General features: G+C 40.5%; 1 long non-coding RNA gene across 1 annotated transcript; it reads right to left on the bottom strand.

The window, feature by feature from the left end:
• Positions 1-16,315: 16,315 nt before the first annotated feature.
• Positions 16,316-17,569, bottom strand: LOC144016743 (uncharacterized). Its single transcript, XR_013282989.1, has 2 exons — positions 17,270-17,569; positions 16,316-16,569 (listed from the first exon to the last, which is right to left on the bottom strand). It is a non-coding gene; the product is annotated as an uncharacterized LOC144016743 (long non-coding RNA).
• Between the last annotated feature and the right edge of the window lie 810 nt (positions 17,570-18,379).

The raw sequence follows: 18,379 nt of genomic DNA, 5'->3' as shown, positions 1-18,379 counted from the left end.
AATTAGCGACCAACATGAGGTTAGCAGCTATGTAGTCCGCAACGGAATGCCAGTTATGAAAAAAGAGGGTTAAATGTTTTACTTAGTGTAACCACTGCTCCACTCACCATATAAAAGGTGTTAGGGTAAAAAAATAAATAAAAAAATCCCTCCTTAATAAAATGTCGAGGTATTGGATCGGGAATTGGAATCGTCCCATTTCAAAATGAGGTGACTTGGATTTGAGTCCAAAAAAGTGTGTGACATCCCTATTACTTTATTTTACAAAGTGGTCATATTGAAGTTACTATTCAGGGATTCAATGTGTTACTCCACATTTACATTAACGACTCAAAGTATCCCCCTGTTGAGGTAGTCGCAAACTACCGCTATGTTTATGATGCAGAAGTCGATCACCGCACCGAATTCAGCCATGGTCTTGAATGTATTGAATGGTTTGCACATTCAAAAAAAATTTGATGATAATTTTACTAACCAACAGGCACACAGCAAACAATTGTACATTATGAACCATAAAAGTAGTAAATATAATCTATTTCCATCCTCAACCATGAAGCATTACGAGATGAGGTCATCTACGCCCTCTCACCCGGGGGAATGATGTCAAGGTATGCGCCATAAAGTCACATTTTCAGCATGCACGACTCAAGTGTACATACTGGATTAGCGGCACAAACAATGGAGGAAGGATGGGGATTTGAGTTTTCAACCTGGAAATACAGTCATTATTTTGAGTTTCTGTCAGTCAAAGAAGACAACATCAAGGTTCGTTGTACTTTATGTGCTAGCGTCAAAGTCCAATTAAGCTAGAAGAACATGTCAAATTAAAAAACAAACAAACATTGGGAGTCGCAGCACAGTGCAGTGAAACTTATCGAGAAAGTCCGACCTGGAGCAGGTGGGAGCAGCGGCAGCGACTAATGCAGGGGGTATAGCATATATGGCATGCCCTTTGAGCATTTATTACATATCTTGATATCAGACAGAAGTGTTTCTCACTAGTTCAGTCTTTGTCAGCACTAGTTGGACAATTGGCTATGCACTTTGGCATACTACGTGCACAGAAACTCTGACTAGTCACTCATTTTCAGCAATGTGTTAATTAGTCAAATGTGAATTTTTCTCACGAGTGACATGTCCTATGATTTCCTTGCACTAGTTAGGTTGTGAGAGCTGAAACGCCCACTAGTTAACTAGTGAAAGACAAAACACTGACAAGTTAACTAGTGAAAGGCTCTTGAAGTCATGTTGAACTAGTGACCCGCAAATGTTTTACTAGTTAACTAGTGATGCCACAAATATCCACGAGTTACCCTAGTGACATTTTGACTGAACTAGTTCAACTAGTGAGGTCCAAAATGTTCACTAGTCAAGTCAAGTCAAGTTTATTAATATAGCCCTTAATCACACACGTCTCAAAGGGCTTCACATGCCCACATGAACTAGTAGAACACCCTAGTAGATCTAGTGGATGCCAACATGCTCACTAGTTACACCAAAAAAAGTAATGAGGAGGTGGGGCAGATGTGCATCCAGGATTCCTATTGGCTCTTCAGTTAAAATACACCAATCAAGATTCAGATTTTGTCATTATCCCACCCCCTTTAATTGCATGTTTTATCGTGTTGTTCCGATACCGATACTGGTATCGGCATAGGCCCCGATACTGCATTAAAACAGTGGTATCGGTGAGTACTAACAAATAACATGCCGATACCTAAATTCCAACACTAATTTCGGACTTTGGATGCAGCATCTTCTGTCTTGCTCGTGCACAACATTTACTGATATGTGACATGTTCACTGCATGCTGATTTTAGATATCCTATTGGCCCTTGAATGCTCTGAACCAATGGCAGGACAGCTTTTTCATGTTGAAAAAAACAAAACAAAAACGTAGGTATCGGTATGGTATCGGCATCGGCCGAAACTGCAAAGATGGGTATCGGAATCGGTATCGGGGGCCAAAAAATGGTATCGGAACAACACTAATGTTTTATACTCGTTTACAAGTTGTCCTGAGGAATTGGAGCTCGTTAACAAGTGGGTGCCTATTACGTTTTTTTTAGTCAGCTTTTTTGTGCACTAGTTGCCCACTGGACCAAACCGCGTGTGTGCGGTTAGGACGTCGACCTCGGCCTGATGAGGCACGCATAGCCCCCCCGCCAGAGCACTCCAGGCCACAGCAGAATTAGAAAATGAGCCCCTGGGCCCCGCAGGAGCATGGAGCGACCCTGGTTGAGATGCCAACCCCGCCGCAGTAAAAATGGGACTCCTAAACAAATCATCTTCATCTTGAATTTTTTTGGTCATGTATACACATATATATATATACCGTATTTTCACGACTATAAGGCGCACCGCATTATGAGGCGCACCTTCAATGACATATTTTAAATCTTTTTCCATATATAAGGTGCTACAGTAGAGGCTTGGGTTACGTTATGCATCCATTAGATGGTGCTGTGCTAAAGGGAATGTCAACAAAACAGATAGGTCAGTCAAACTTTATTAATAGATTACAAACCAGCTTTCTGACAACTCCATTCACTTCCAAAATGAATAAACAGCTGTTTTATTATTTTCTCTGAGGTAAAGTATTAGTATTAGCTAGCCATCCAAGATGGCGGGATCTTCTGCGCATGCGCGTCATCGATTGTGCAGGGTCACCGATAGCGTCTTGACAGCGAGACCTGTTGCGGCTCAATATTGATCCATATATAAGGTGCACTGGACTATAAGGCGCATGGTCAGCTTTTGAAAAAATTGAAGGCTTTTAGGTGCACCTTATAGTCGTGAAAATACAGTACATGAAATTAGACCTCTGCATTTGACCCATCACAGCAAATACACTTTTAGAGGCCCTCACTGGAGCAGGGGTCTGCTTAGGTGCTTGGGGAGCAATTCAGGATATCGCTGTCTTGCACTGCAGCTGTGTGTCCAGGGATGGTCATGAACCGGGGTCTGCATGGTTAACCACGACTGCCCCTGAAAAATACAGAGGAAAAAATATTTATCTTAAGAAAGGCAAAATTGTTTACTCATGTTGGTACTCAATTCGACTGCAATTTCAACTTTCACATTCTGCGAAATTGAACAGCATTGGGTGATTTGCATGCATCAAGCCAGCTTTAGTTGCCACTAAGCAGCGCCATTTTGTCTCAGTATCAGGTCAGAGACAGCTCAACTTTAAAAGGAGGGTTAAGGCAATACCCAAGTCTGAAATCATCATGTTTGGACAGCACATTGCACATCCTGCACACGTTCACTTCTAGCTGTCACTGCATCATGGAGTTCAGAGGGGAAATTCCATGAGAGAATCAGCAACATAGATATGGTTGGTTCAAACCAAATGGGGATTTTCCTTTAAGCATCATTTCCATGCTTCATTTGACTCACCTATTATAGCTGTCATATCAAACAGTATAAATGATTTGGGGTAATGGAAAAGTTTCAAAGGACAGGAAAGAACAGCCAACTCAATGTCGACTCATAAAACCATTAAGTATGCCGCTGGTAGTCAACAGGAAGCATAATCACCCCTCACCCAAAAAGGAGTTCAAGTACAATGTGAGGCTTTCTATGCTTCAATTGAGACAAGACAATATTCCCTAGATTACACTTTAAATCGTCCAGAGTTATAAGTAATGAGAGCAATTAGTTAAAATGAACTTTGAAATTTGAACCTCACAGTTTGATACGAAATACAGTATAACTGTAAAATCATATCATTTTAAGCAAATTGGATTTTCAGACTTTGTAGTCAAGAAGCAAGGAACACAATTGTCCCAGAATGTAATTCAATTGTAGTGAAAATGTGCTCACATTTGACTGGGATTGGCTCCAGCACCCCCGCGACCCTTGTGAGGAGTAAGCGCTCAAGAAAATGAAAAATGTTTTACATTTGCTTCAGATCATATTTAGATTTAGTTTAATGTTTTTCTCCATTTTCAGATCCTTTGCTTGCAATAACTGCATCAAGCCTTTGACTCCCTGCCACGACAATCTACAACAAGTGGTCCCGGTGGTGTAATTAAAGGGACAGCAACATGAAAAATCTACTTTTTGGACATTCTAGCCATGTTAAAATGCTAATTCCTCACCAAAAACATCACCAAAGTGGTGTTTTCCTCCATTCGCCCCTCTATGAGAAATTCAAGGTCATTCTGCTTTCCAAGCACCAGCACCCTCCCAACCTGAGAAAACGAGCTGTTGTCACTTTATGACATCATAAAGTGTGGACCCACCCCCACACCGCCTCTGCGGACTAAACGTACACCCACCTTCTCTGAAACTTCCATGGAATAGTGACAAAAGTAGCCTTTCTAAACATTTGTCCAACTAAATTCAAAGCAATCAATTATCCTTCACATTTGCAATGCCAAAGTGCAATGACAATTGGCTGTCTGAAAATCCCAGGCTCTGGCTGGCACTTGTGTAAACTACAAGTAAAACTTTCACAGAGTAGAACCTAACTGAGTGAATAATATAGTGGTTAGTGCGCTCGCTCTGTAAGCAGCAGGTACCTGGTTTGAAACCAGCTCAGATTTGTTTTTTGTTTTTGTTTTTTTTCCCCTCCTCCTTCTTTCCTCTCTTCTTCCCTCTCCCATCCACAATTTCTTGCAGCAAGGAGCCATTTTGTTTCTTTCTTTTTTGGGGGGGAGATGGGTAGCTGTGGCAGTAGGAGATTGGTTCCTGGTGGCAGATTGGTATCTATGTGCTGACATGGAGCAGGAAGCCAGGCTGACGTGACGTGTGCAGAAAACGAAGCAGGCTGGAGAAAAAAGATATGGACAAAGCAGGGTCAAAGTCGTGCTATCAAAACTGAGAACTGCAAAGTAGCTGGCTGTACAAACTCGGCAAGGAGTGTCCACGAACTGGCGACGGGTGGAGTCCCAAAGTTGCTTAATGCCGATCAGGGCCGGCGCTAGCTATTTTGGTGCCCTAAGCATAAATGTTTTGTGGTGCCCCCCCCCACCGCCAACAATCCGTCCGCACACCCCATCACCCCTCCCCTGGTAGAAATGAACTGATCTGAGTATTTGTCAGTTTTGCTTTATTAAACAAAATAACTTGTAAGTAGGGCTGGGTTTGAAATATCGATAAATCTCTATCATAGCGATACACCTTTTCATATCCCAATATCGATACATAAAACCATGTATCAATATATCGACCCCCCCATTTTTGTCAATTTATTTACACAGCCTGTGCTGTGGTTGTAATTTATTTAAATTATTATTTATTGTTTTTATCAGGCCATGTTAAATGAAACAGATTAATGTAACTGCAATGGACTCAATTCCTAATGTAAATATTCATATTCTTACTAATGCATTAAATTAGAGCAAGAAGTTTCTAGTCTTTGCAGCATTGGTACTTTTGACTGTCTAAAATATGTGCTGCATGAATTCCTCAACTGAATCGAAAATCGTTGTGAATCATGAATTGAATCCGGCCCTTGTGAATCGAATTAAATCGATTCTGGAAATCTGAATCGATACCCAGCCCTACTTGTAAGTGGCAATATTGAAGTTTTAAAAATGTTCACAAAAATAAGTGATAAATAATAAGTCTTTATAAAACTGACAATGACACCAAATACTCAAATAAATAGAGCTAAATGAATTAAAATAAAATTCAATGCCACTACTATTAACAAATGAACATCTGGAAATAAACAAAGTGCAAGCAAGTTAGTAGAGGCCCTACAGAGGCACATGTCTCCATTTCTGGGCTGCAAAATCGGCTATCAGGTCATCATATGACAGCTTTTGTGCAATTTCTGCATTTATGTTAGGGTATGAAATGCTCCTTGAACATATTGAAGCATTGATTCTGTATTCAGAAATACAAGACAATATTCAGGGATTCTACAATGAAATATGGTTTTGAACTAACCATGGTACAAACATTTTCTAAATTGATTAGGATTATGGTATTATGCAGGCCTATATTTAAAACACAGGTACATGAAAATTTTAATAATCTACCTTTTTAGAGAAGGACTGATAGGGCACTATGTAAAAATTCTGGACATAATGTTAAAACTATGAATATGAAATGAGGAAATCTACTTAGCCTTAATATGATTATTATTATTATTTTCAAATTACACTTTCACCAGTACATGCCGCTCTTGGCCGTTCCATATGAAAAAATATTGTCTCGTCACATTCCATTTAACATACCGTATAATGAACGTGCTGGTCACAACCATTCCACTGCGGCGGTTTGGAGTGTTTTTGTTTTGTTTTTGTTTTTTTTTGCTAACTGTGGTCATGTAAACGTAGCTGCTACAACATAAACAAACAAATTGTCATTGTCATACCTGCAAGTGACGCGCGAGCATCATCTCGTTTTTTCTTTTCCTCTTTTCTGCCCCAATTCTTGATGCCTTTTTGATGACATGTCCAGATATCCAGACCCGTCACCAGAAAGAAATTGTAGGGGAGGCATTACCTTTTTTTGGGGGGGGGGCACACTTTATCAACCTAAATCTAATGTTCATCAGGTTGAACAGCGGCATTGTGACAACTGAAAAAGTGTTCAGAAATATTTTCTGTCACTTAAAAGCGGCAGTTCGTTCTGAAATCTAAAAGACAAACTGAAAAAAATGTGTGTAGTTCATTTTGCATTTATTCAACTCAAAAGTTCAGTTGAAACAAATCCACTCGTCACTTCTGTAAACAATTATGTCCGAATGAATGACTGCAACCCAGCCCCTTCTATCTGGAATTGGCTAGCAGTTGCCTTCATTTGCGTGTTGGATTAGGGCTGTACGATATGGACAAAATTTCCTTTCATTTTTGCCAGACATCTCTATTCTTTGATCTTTGACTCAGCATGAGACTTGACATAATTTTACTTTTTTTATGGTGCCTTCTGTATTTTGTGTTATTTTATTTCTATACTTGTACAGATTTTTTATTTTTTTTATTTTATTTGCGTGTATACTTATCTACTTATATTTACTCTAATTAATTTTATTTTGTGTTATTTTATTTCACTTGTGTCTACTAAAAGACTAATTTCTATTCCATGCACAGCACTTTGTATACAGCAATGGCTGTTTTAAAGTGATTTAGAAATAAGGTTGAGTTATGTCGATGATATACAGAAACAACATATGGGTTCAGTGAAAAACTAAGCAGAATATCAATCCAAAAAGGATGTGTAAAGTGCTGTTTTTTTTTAATTAGAACTTAGTGACAGTCATCAACATGAACAAACTTGGCAATAAAAAAAGAGAATTCAACTCACATTGTACTGCAACTGCTTTAGTGATAAATAATTTTATGCTCCTTAGTTGTTGTTGTGTATGTGTGACTGCTTGGGTCTGTTAACAGCATACTGTGTATTGCTACAATTCATCCATGCTGTGTGGCTTGACTAATTAAAATAAATAAAACTGCTCAGTCTTTGTCCCAGCGCCAGCCGGCAAATGCGCACTATCTACCCGGAAGTAGATTTGGCTAAGGCACGTCTGCAGAGCGCGCGTCTCCCCCACCCCACCCCATCCCTCCTGATCCTGATTGTCATTGGCTCGCTTAGTTGTCAATCACAGCCAAACTTGAAAGGAGGTATGTGGTTGGCTGGCACGCCATGCTTTACTTGAAACAGAAGGCGCAAGTTTACGTGACTGATAGGACGAATAGTTGGTGAGTCATCTTGCTAGGGCGGGCACGGCTGACTGACAGGGCGGGCACGGACCCCCAAGGCCCATGGCGACGGGTCCGCAGATATCCAAGAATAAACTTCTGCCAAATTGGCGATTGAAGCATAAAGTGCACCCCTCCCCCCTCCCCCTTTCCCTAGTAGTTTGTTTCGTTGGAGCAAATTCCCTTTAGGAACAAACTACAGTACTAGGGAAGGTGGGGGGGTGGGGGTGGGGGTGGTGGGGGGCACCAACGTAGACCAGCGATACCACTCGTCCAGTAAATAATGTTACGTTATTTTTTGTATTTATTAACATGCTTTACAAGCTTTTATTTTAAATATTAGACACTGATATTATAATTACTAATTATTTTTACGGGCTTGATTTGTTTTTTGGTGCCCCCTTAGGCAGTTGGTGCCCTACGTGCAGTGCGTGATCAGCGTATGCGGAGCGCCGTGTCTGATGCCGATGTCAGACTACACGAAAACAGCCCGATTTCAGCCCGACCGAAGTGTCGCGGACAAACGGGGCATGTCGTAAAGGATTTGGGGTTGTCTTGACGTAGCGTCGCCCGTGTAATGTGACACGTTCAACGACTGGTCGCCTGTTGTCCGGGACGGTTCACGACCATCACGACGAAAGTCTAGCATGTTAGAGTTTTTGCTCGTCTTGTCGCACAATGTGACATACCTACGTCGTCGTCCGTTTGGTTCCACAGTATTGACCAATAGCGAGAGGGAGCGAAACGTCAATCACACACTGAACAGCACTTTATAGCTCTTTTTATTTATGTATACATTTGTTTATTTATTCGTTTATGTATTTATTTATTTATTTATCCCCTGGATATTTCATGGGATGGGGCCAGACAGGTGCATCTCGAGGGGGGGAAAAAAGAAAAGAAAAAAAAAAAAAGCGCCCCGCTGCAGCGCTGCGGCTGCATGGAGCGCGCACGCATCCGTGCAACCCGTCAGGCAACAGCGACGTGAATAGAGGACCAAAATATATTGTGACTGATGTTCTAATAATTTCAGAGATTTGGGCATATGAGTGGGGATGGGCACATATTTAGTGAGGATCGATCACATTTTCATATTCGCGGGCCAGGTCTGGCGGCCTTGTCGCCCGCTCTCACTTGAAAGTTTTTTTTGTTTTTTTGTTTTTTCCCCATCGGAGTGAGTAGCGTACTATCCAATGCACCGTACTAAAACAAGTCAAATATGAATAAATGAAGCAGTAAAAAATACTCAAACAATATAATATGTCAGTGTTTGATAAAATAATAAAACAAGATGTCATCCCGCAAATTAATGAACAAAATCGGCTATATTGCCCCGTCGCATATAGGCCTAAATAAATTAAAATACAGTGTTGGCTACTAAATCATATTTTAAACACCCTTTGCGGAGCAGGGAACGCAAGCAATGCGCTCACATCACACTTGTCCCATGCGTGCTCCATTCACGCAAACACTCCCTGTCCTTGCCTCTTTTTTTTTTCTTTTTTTTTTTGTCCCACCTCCCCGACAAACAGTGGCCGACGCGTCTCTCTTGGCAAGACAACACGCGATGATCGGCAGGTGTCTTGTCGCGTTCAGACGTGTAGTGTGACTACACGCCCCATCCACGACACGGAGCGAATTTATCGGGTAATGTGACAGCGCAACTGTCGCGTAAGACAAAAAAATCGCGTAGTCTGACATTGGCATAAGAGCAAAGAGCTGCAATCAAGGTGATCAGGTGCAGCTGCTGGTGTCCCTGACACACCAAACCTGCAGGACAGACACGGGGGCGGAGCTCAGGGTGCTGAGGCAGCAGACCTGACATTAACGCCAAGTCATGGCTGCCCATCAGCTGCAGTAAAGAAAGAAAAGCTAAACTCTTGACTACAACTATTCTCCATCTATTTAGCTACAATATTCCACTGCTTCATCATGATTCGATACAGTTTATGAAGATGCTATCAGGTCCAACAGCTGACTGATTCATTTGGAAACAAATTGCCATCAGATTATAAATAGATATTTTTAAAAAGCTGATTGGCAGCAGCAGATGGACAGCTGATGTTTTTCTTCCAATCATGCTATTTTCCAACTCCCCTAAAGCCAAAACAGAAGACCATGAAATGTTTTCACTCTTGTCTTTATGTTTTGTCTCTGAGCCACCATCACATATTATCCTGTTGAGCGTTTTCAGCAGTTGTGCTTTGAAATGTACATTTAAAGCATAAATGTGGCTCAACGACCCACTTTGCTTAAATGTCCCTTTCCTGTTTGGTAACAAAAGCTCATCTGCAGCACAACTGCATTGACTAAATTGAGATCAAACCACTACAACCATCAAGTTGTTACCTAATCATTGCTGTGTAGCCTGAAGTAAGAACTCGTGTTCCTCTTCATGTCTGTAAGCATACAGGTCCACTGGCATACCATTCACCTTCATTTATCTGACCTCGGCTGAGCCTGTTAGAGAAGAGAATGCAAAACATAAATACTAAACGTCATTCTCTACTGTTTTTGGGGTGGCTCTTGTGCCATAAAGGTAACACTTATTTGCATTTCTTTAAGTGTCTAAACCCATCTGTGTCATACTGTCAGTGCAGTCATTTTTCAGTTGCTCTGAGAAAAGGTATGTGTGTTATTGTCATGGAGGATTGTGCTGTTTGTAAGGGTATCACATTGCATTTCTTATGTTTAGAAAATAGTCCTCAGTGCAGCTGTGCACCACTGTAATCATGAATTTTGAAATGAACTTTATTGGAAAAGTAAGTGCAAATGATGTCTGATGTGTCTGATGACTGCTTACAGACTCAATTTTTTTGCTATGGATGTTTCTCAGGTCAGGGCCAAGAATCTACATCTCCTTGGGGTGTATCTGTTCATTTTACACAACTTTTTGAACATCATCATTGTGTAAATCTTTCCAAGCCAAATGTCACATGACTAAACCAGGCTTAAAAAATCTGACCTAGTAGATGTACAGCTAGCAGGGAGTTTGAACAATTGCATACATTATAACAAATGTTTTTCATGTAGTTTGTAAAAGCAATGCCTTTGTGGTCAAATGCATGCTTCATTCTTATCATTTAGTACCTCCATGTTGCCTGAGACCAACCTTTCTGTAATACAAGCATTAATGTTTCACAATCATTTATTTACAACGGTTGAAGATGTACTGTATATGTTCTGCGGTGAACAAATTTTTATCAAGCCCACCTGTCTGATTCATTTTCAAAAGATTGGACAGCTTTGTCAGTTAGAGATAAAGTCAGAAAGTGACACAGACAGTTGAATGGCTGCAGACTTTAGCTTTGCACACTCGTCAGCCCGCCTAAGAATACAAGATGAAACATTTTCCTCCAGGTGGACTGTGGTGCCAGCCAAGCTTTTGTGGCCGCCTCAGAGTGCAATTCAATTTTAATAAGGCATGTTTTGCCGCTTCTATGTTTAAAATCCACACTAATGGTCAGATGAAGGGGAACGTAATTTGCGCTTGTGAACCGAGTCAATATGCGGAGGAACTCAATGGTTGTGCGAAAATTTACACGGCTGGGTCCTCCGAAGGCCGAACTTGTCGGCTGCATGACATCACTCCCGGTGTGATTCAATCACAAGCACGGATTTATACATGAATGGACAGACGTTCAATGTACTACCGACAAGCACCATTGTCAGTCCATTCATATGTAAGTCCATGCGTCCTGCCGAGTCGCGCATCGAGTGACGTCATGCGCCAGATAAATTCAGCCTTCGGAGAAACCCAGCCCTGTGAATTTGGACACAGGCATCATGTGTGTGCATTAACAAGTAAGTGCCTCAATGTTAAGTGTCATTTGAGATTGTAGGTTGTTTATATGCATTACTGTTCTGTACAAAAAACACAATATTGTTTTTTTTTTTGTTTTTTTTTAGTATGAGCTCTTTTGTTTTTGTTTTTTAAATATTGTGACCTTTTTTTTTATATCTCCAACCTCCCCACAATATTGTGATAATTATTGTATCATGAGCTTCCTATCATGATAATATATCATAATGTTTGGATATCATTACATCTCTAGTTCAAATGGGCAAGCCTGCAAGCCTCTGGCCAAAACCTTTCAGACTATATTCGACTGTCTTTTTATTTATTCTTTCTTTTAAAATTTATTTTACAAACTTTGGGGCATATTCACTAAAGGTTTGCATCGCCTTTGCACAGCGCTGACTGGTAAAAATGGAACAATCCGGGAGCGCCTAATTTACTAAACACGCGCAGATGGGGAAATCCGTCACTAAGTGCACCGGTGTTATTTGCGCGTATCTAAATTAGGTAATTTACATATATTTGACACAAAATATGCCCACCCCAATGCAAATGAGACTCATTGATATACAGCGTCTAATTTACTAGTGCCAGCGCAAATAGCAACAGAGTTTGCGTGATGCAAATAACGTTTATGGAAAGCATGCATAAACCTGCTGCAACCTGCAACAACATGCACGACAGAGAGGAGAGAGAGAGAGAGAGAGAGAGAGAGAGAGAGAGAGAGAGGGGGGGGGCATATGGAGAGAAATTTGTGTCTTTATTTTCAATCAAACAAAAAAGGAATTTGCAATCAAAAAAAATTTTCAATCAAACAAAAAGGGGATTTGCAATCAAAAAAAAATTCAATCAAACAAAAAGGGGATTTGCAACCTCAAATAAATTTTAATCAAACAAAAAAGGGTTTTCATATAAAATAAAAATTTGCAAACAAAAAAAAACATTTCAAACATGGATTTGTATTTTAATAAAATCTTTTGCAAGTATTTTTTTCGTTTTGTTTGCGAATCTGTTTTTTGGTTGCGGATCTGTTTTTTGATTGAAACCTGTTTTTTGGTTGCGAATCTTTTTCTGTGTTGTGTGGGCGGGGTCCTCCGTTCAACCGATGATAGAAGCCTTGTCATTGGTCAGCTTGAAAGCCGCTGCGACAACTTTCATTGGTCAGATAGGAATGGGGGTGTGACAATGTTCGTCTGACTATTTCCTGGTTCATTTTGTCCAGTCGCCGCCAGCATCGTGACACGACGAGGTAAGGTAGGACTCAGACGCAGGCGTAAGGTAAGCCACCAAGGCAGGAGGTTTATTTCCGGCCAACAGGTGTCTCCTCTCAAGCTGAGAGGAGAACAGGGAAGCAAAAAAGTGGAGAACAAAAAGCGCTCCACTAGGGAGGAAAAAACAGGCAAAAGGTACTGGGGACAACGAAAAGCGCTCCGCTAGGGAGGAAAAAGGGCACAAGGCAAAAGGGGTAACAAAAGGCGCTCCACTGGGGAGGAAAAAGCACAAAAACAAGGCAAAAACACTTGGCAACATGAACGAGGACATAAGGACTGTGGGACGCTTCCATGCACTGACTGTGACACTTCGGCACTGAGGGGAGAATGCAGGTGGCTTTTATTGCTGTAGGTGATTGGTGGCAGGTGGTGATAATCAAGGGCGGGGACCGGTAATTATGGAGCGGCAGGAAGGGCAAGTGACCTGGGGTGAGATGAGAGTTAGATTTTCAAGGTAAAACAGGAAACAGGGACACAACAATAAAAGCATGAACCGCCACGCCGGTAGCGGCGTGACACATCGAGGTAAATATGACACCCCCCCCCCCCCCCCCACCACCCCCCACCCACTTCTAGTTTTCCGTTTTGTTTATCTGACATTTATCTAAAAGCAACCCTTGATCTATCGTTTATCCGGTGATTTGTTCTAACCATTACAATTAACGTAATCACTCACTCAGCATTGCTTAGCCATGTTAGCTAGCTAGGTAACTGATGGTCCGATACATGAGTCAGTCATGAAGCTATGTTGTTGGCAGTCAAAACACAAATATACGGCTAATTTGGGATAGCTGTTAGGATGAAGTTTTTTTTTGTTTTTTTTTTATACTCATAAAGAAACCTTTGCATTTGTTTCACATACAGGCAGGGCTGGGAATCGAATTTATTTACACTAGCTGCTTCCCCTAAATCTTGGATGTTTGAAGTAGAGATTAAATTCGTGATAATTCTGTGATTATTATTTATTGGTCCTGGTTGTTTACTGTACGAGTCAGGTTGAAAAAGAGGGGGAACTCATGCACCGTCAAAGCGGTGACACTGCTACTACTAGGATCCAGGCCACGTAACCGTTTGATTTTGGTTAGTCTAGTCATGAATCGTGATGTTTTGTTGGTACGAGAAACGGCCCAAATAAACGGCCTGCTGAGATAGCTGTTATTATGCTTATTCATGATTATTTTATTACATTACATCATTACATTAATAAAATGCTAATTATTAATCACTTATGAGAAGTTCTGGTCATTGAAATAAGTAGCCTCTGCTACATTTATTATGTCTTGGGTGTTTGAAATACAGAGGAAGTGACAGATTACGTAATATAAATACATTTAGTTCCTGTGATTGTTTCATTGTAGTTTTCCTGTTTCAATAATGTTCAAAACATGTGTCAAACATAACTTTGTCAGAATTATTTTTTTTACATGTTTGGTACTTAATTCAAGCACACTTTTCTTTACTTTTTAGATGCAGAAGATGAAGTTGGTGGTTGGTCACCTCTCTTCATGAGGTGATGCTGTGGATAACTGAGCAGGGCCACAAGCACTTTCTTATGTCAGACAGAGAGCAATTTAAAATATCAATAAACTTTGACCACAATTGTGAGGTACAAATGCCAGGTCACACATTATGTTACCCCCTGCACAAACACCATTACATTTCCAACTGCTCATATGAGTGATTACTAGGGGTGTCACGATTCGCCAACTCCACGATTCGATTTAAATTTCGATTTTGGGGTCACGATTCGATTTTTTTTTCGATTTTTTTTTTTTTTTTTTTTTTTCTCCGCTCCCCCACTTTATAACACAGAGGCATATGCTTCTGTAGGCTAAGGCTAGTCTATGATCATTGGTTCTATTCATTGTACAGTAAATCTTATTTCAAAAGATCGGCTACATATAGGTGATGCAATTTCCATATTATTTTTGTGTAAATTTATGTAATATATGATAATTGACATTAGGCAGGAATGATCAAATTCAAAGAATTTATTTACAATATAAAGTTAACCGTCTTGTTCTTACTGAAGTGTAAAATAAAAAATAAAAAAACAAAAACAAAAAGTCACAGTGGGTGCCTGCCATCTATTGACTGTTTTTGGTTACAACAGTGTGCTGTGCGTTCCTCTTAAAATAATGTGCAATGTGCAACAACAACAAAAAATATATTGTATCCAAAGTCATGGAACAAATACAGCCTGAACAAACTATATCCCAACATTTACAGTTGCTGGGCATACTGTAGCGTGGTTCAAGTACACTAATTAAATGTTTGAATCCAGCGTTTTCCAAGGCTGCAGGTCTGCTGCTATAAATAGACCTATGGATCTGGCGTTTCGCGCGAGCTGAAGTGTGTGGAAGTTTCACTGTAAATGAGGATGTAATAGTTGGTTGGACCGTTGTTTTCCCACTTCTAGTTGAATTTGATAAATCTAAATCTTTGTGATGCCTGCGTAAATGTCCCGTCATGTTTGTCGTGTTTCCCGTTGTTACGGCTGGCGGCTCGGGCCATTCAGTTTGAATGCGCCAGCGCGACACTCTGATTGGAGGACTGTGCCAGCGCGACACTCCGATTGGACGACTGTGCCAGCGCGACACTCCGATTGGACGACTGTGCCAGCGCGACACTCCGATTGGACGACTGTGCCAGCGCGACGCTATTGTGTATCCGTGTATTATACCCCTATTAGTTATTGTTTCTCCTCCGTTCTGTCAGTTCTGTCAAATGCGGTTATTATTTGTTCACCTTCCACTTTCAATCCCTTGTCAAACCCCTGCCTGAAATTTCAATTAAAACTACTCAGATGTTAAAGTCGACCCGTGTTTATCTACTCTATATTTTCTGTTATTGTGTTACTTCCCTTCCCCTTGACGAGCCGGGCGTAACACCGTGGCCGAGTACAGTACGCGCACATAGCATATCTTGCAACTGTGGTCTTTTTATCGACAACGTGAACGTTGTCGACATAACTCACCGGGAACGCAAAATGTTTCCAAACTGGTGACGAGAGAAGCGGGAGCGGCTTGAAGCACCATTGCTGTGTCTGTCCGCGCTTGCCATCATGACTGCAGGAGAAGTCAGCTAACAAGTGCCGTTAGCTAGTAGCTGAATGGCTGCGTCTCATTTGCTTTCCTGGGAGGTGGCGGTGGCGGCGGTGGCGGCGGGCGCGGGGGGGGGCATCGAATCGTGTGTCCTCTCTTCTATTTCGATGCTCGAAATCGTGACGTAATTTCGATCGATTTCGATAAAAAATCGAAATCGTGACACCCTTAGTGATTACCATTCCTTTAAATCACATCTACTGACTGCTATCACCTTTGATGCCAGATTTGACACAGTGTAATTGAAAGGGCAAAAAAAAAAAAATCACATCCATTTCATTTTTTTTGAGTAATTACAGGCTGTTCCTACCAAAATGTTTTTTTAAGTTTAACAGTTCATTTTCTGAGCTTTCTTGATTTCTTGTTTGCAGGCCAATCATTTCTTGAGAAAAATGTCTGTATAAAATCTATAAAATGCTGAATAATTGACTGGTTGTTAGTTCATATGCATGCTTTTTTTTTATGAAATAAAAGTCAAACTGTTTTACACAGGAATTTATTTTCATTTTTTACATAAATTTAAATGACCCTTTGGGCCGCAAGACACTAGCACTAGAAGCAACATTGAGAGTCTGCAAATAAATGACGCGACCAAAACTCAAGGACTCCTTGTTTGGATTGATTTGCCGTAAAGCAACAAGTCTTTCCTCAGGTAAACGACAGTGGATGTCAGGTATAACGATCCCGTGTTCACCGTGATGGTCCAAGGGTAGTGTCTCTTCAGCTTGCTGGATCTGTAATATCAAATACATTTATGAAAGCTACAGTAACTCCAAGAACTTTTACTCATATAAAGTTTTTTCCTCTGGTTATGTACGCTTTTACCAGCAATAAAACTGCCCTGGCCTGCTCCTCTTACAGTAAACATGCATCTCGCTATGTCTACATTTTCTACCCCTTGGTCTGCTCGCACTCTAAAAGAAAAAATCTAGTCAGTGTAATTGCAAAAGTACACCTACAACTCAGATTCCCCTTCTGTTTCAATCTGACTCGTACAGTAAACAACCAGGACCAATAAATAATAATCACAGAATTATCACGAATTTAATCTCTACTTCAAACATCCAAGATTTAGGGGAAGCAGCTAGTGTAAATAAATTCGATTCCCAGCCCTGCCTGTATGTGAAACAAATGCAAAGGTTTCTTTATGAGTATAAAAAAAAACAACAAAACTTCATCCTAACAGCTATCCCAAATTAGCCGTATATTTGTGTTTTGACTGCCAACAACATAGCTTCATGACTGACTCATGTATCGGACCATCAGTTACCTAGCTAGCTAACATGGCTAAGCAATGCTGAGTGAGTGATTACGTTAATTGTAATGGTTAGAACAAATCACCGGATAAACGATAGATCAAGGGTTGCTTTTAGATAAATGTCAGATAAACAAAACGGAAAACTAGAAGTGGGGGGGGGGGGGTGTCATATTTACCTCGATGCTGGCGGCGACTGGACAAAATGAACCAGGAAATAGTCAGACGAACATTGTCACACCCCCATTCCTATCTGACCAATGAAAGTTGTCGCAGCGGCTTCCAAGCTGACCAATGACAAGGCTTCTATCATCGGTTGAACGGAGGACCCCGCCCACACAACACAGAAAAAGATTCGCAACCAAAAAACAGGTTTCAATCAAAAAACAGATCCGCAACCAAAAAACAGATTCGCAACCAAAAAACAGATTCGCAACCAAAAATCAGATTCGCAAACAAAACGAAAAAAATGCTTGCAAAAGATTTTATTAAAATACAAATCCATGTTTGAAATGTTTTTTTTTTGTTTGCAAATTTTTATTTTATATGAAAACCCTTTTTTGTTTGATTAAAATTTATTTGAGGTTGCAAATCCCCTTTTTGTTTGATTGAATTTTTTTTTTGATTGCAAATCCCCTTTTTGTTTGATTGAAATTTTTTTTTGATTGCAAATTCCTTTTTTGTTTGATTGAAAATAAAGACACAAATTTCTCTCCATAGGGGCATTCCTCAATGTTGATTTCGGACACATAACGTAACCCGGGCTGATCGGCAATGGCGGGGAGGCATTTTACGATCATTTTTACGTGCCAGATGCATACTGTACGCCCACTCCACCCTCTGAAAATATATATATTTTTTTAAACGATCGCACCAATAATTTGTACTTTATGAATGAATGACGCCGTTGTCGTTCTCTCTGCTCTGTACAGCTTAATGGTGCTATAAACGCTTACTCTCAGTCCAACCTCGCTTTCTGATAATGTCATCTTTCTCGTAACTGTTACTATAACAACCATGTTCACGGCGCAAATCCATTGCCATGTGTGGTAAATCAGGCGCAAATTTGCTCCAAGCTGTCAGTTTGTCAGAAACTATGAAGTATGGTGGTGGACCCAAATGCAGGAGGCGGATGAGTCAGAGGTGCGAAAAAGAGTAAATTTAATCCAACAAAAACTAAAGTTGCAAACAGGGTTTGGTGACAAAGAATAACAAAAATACCAAAGGGAAAAACTATACCGGAGCAAACTAAACGATGGCAGCATGGATATGGGGAAACAAGAATAATG

This window comes from Festucalex cinctus, chromosome 3 (assembly GCF_051991245.1).
Source record: "Festucalex cinctus isolate MCC-2025b chromosome 3, RoL_Fcin_1.0, whole genome shotgun sequence".
Classification (NCBI taxonomy): Eukaryota; Metazoa; Chordata; class Actinopteri; order Syngnathiformes; family Syngnathidae; genus Festucalex; species Festucalex cinctus.
Note: the sequence above shows the minus strand (reverse complement) of the source record. Positions and strands in the feature narration are given on the sequence as shown.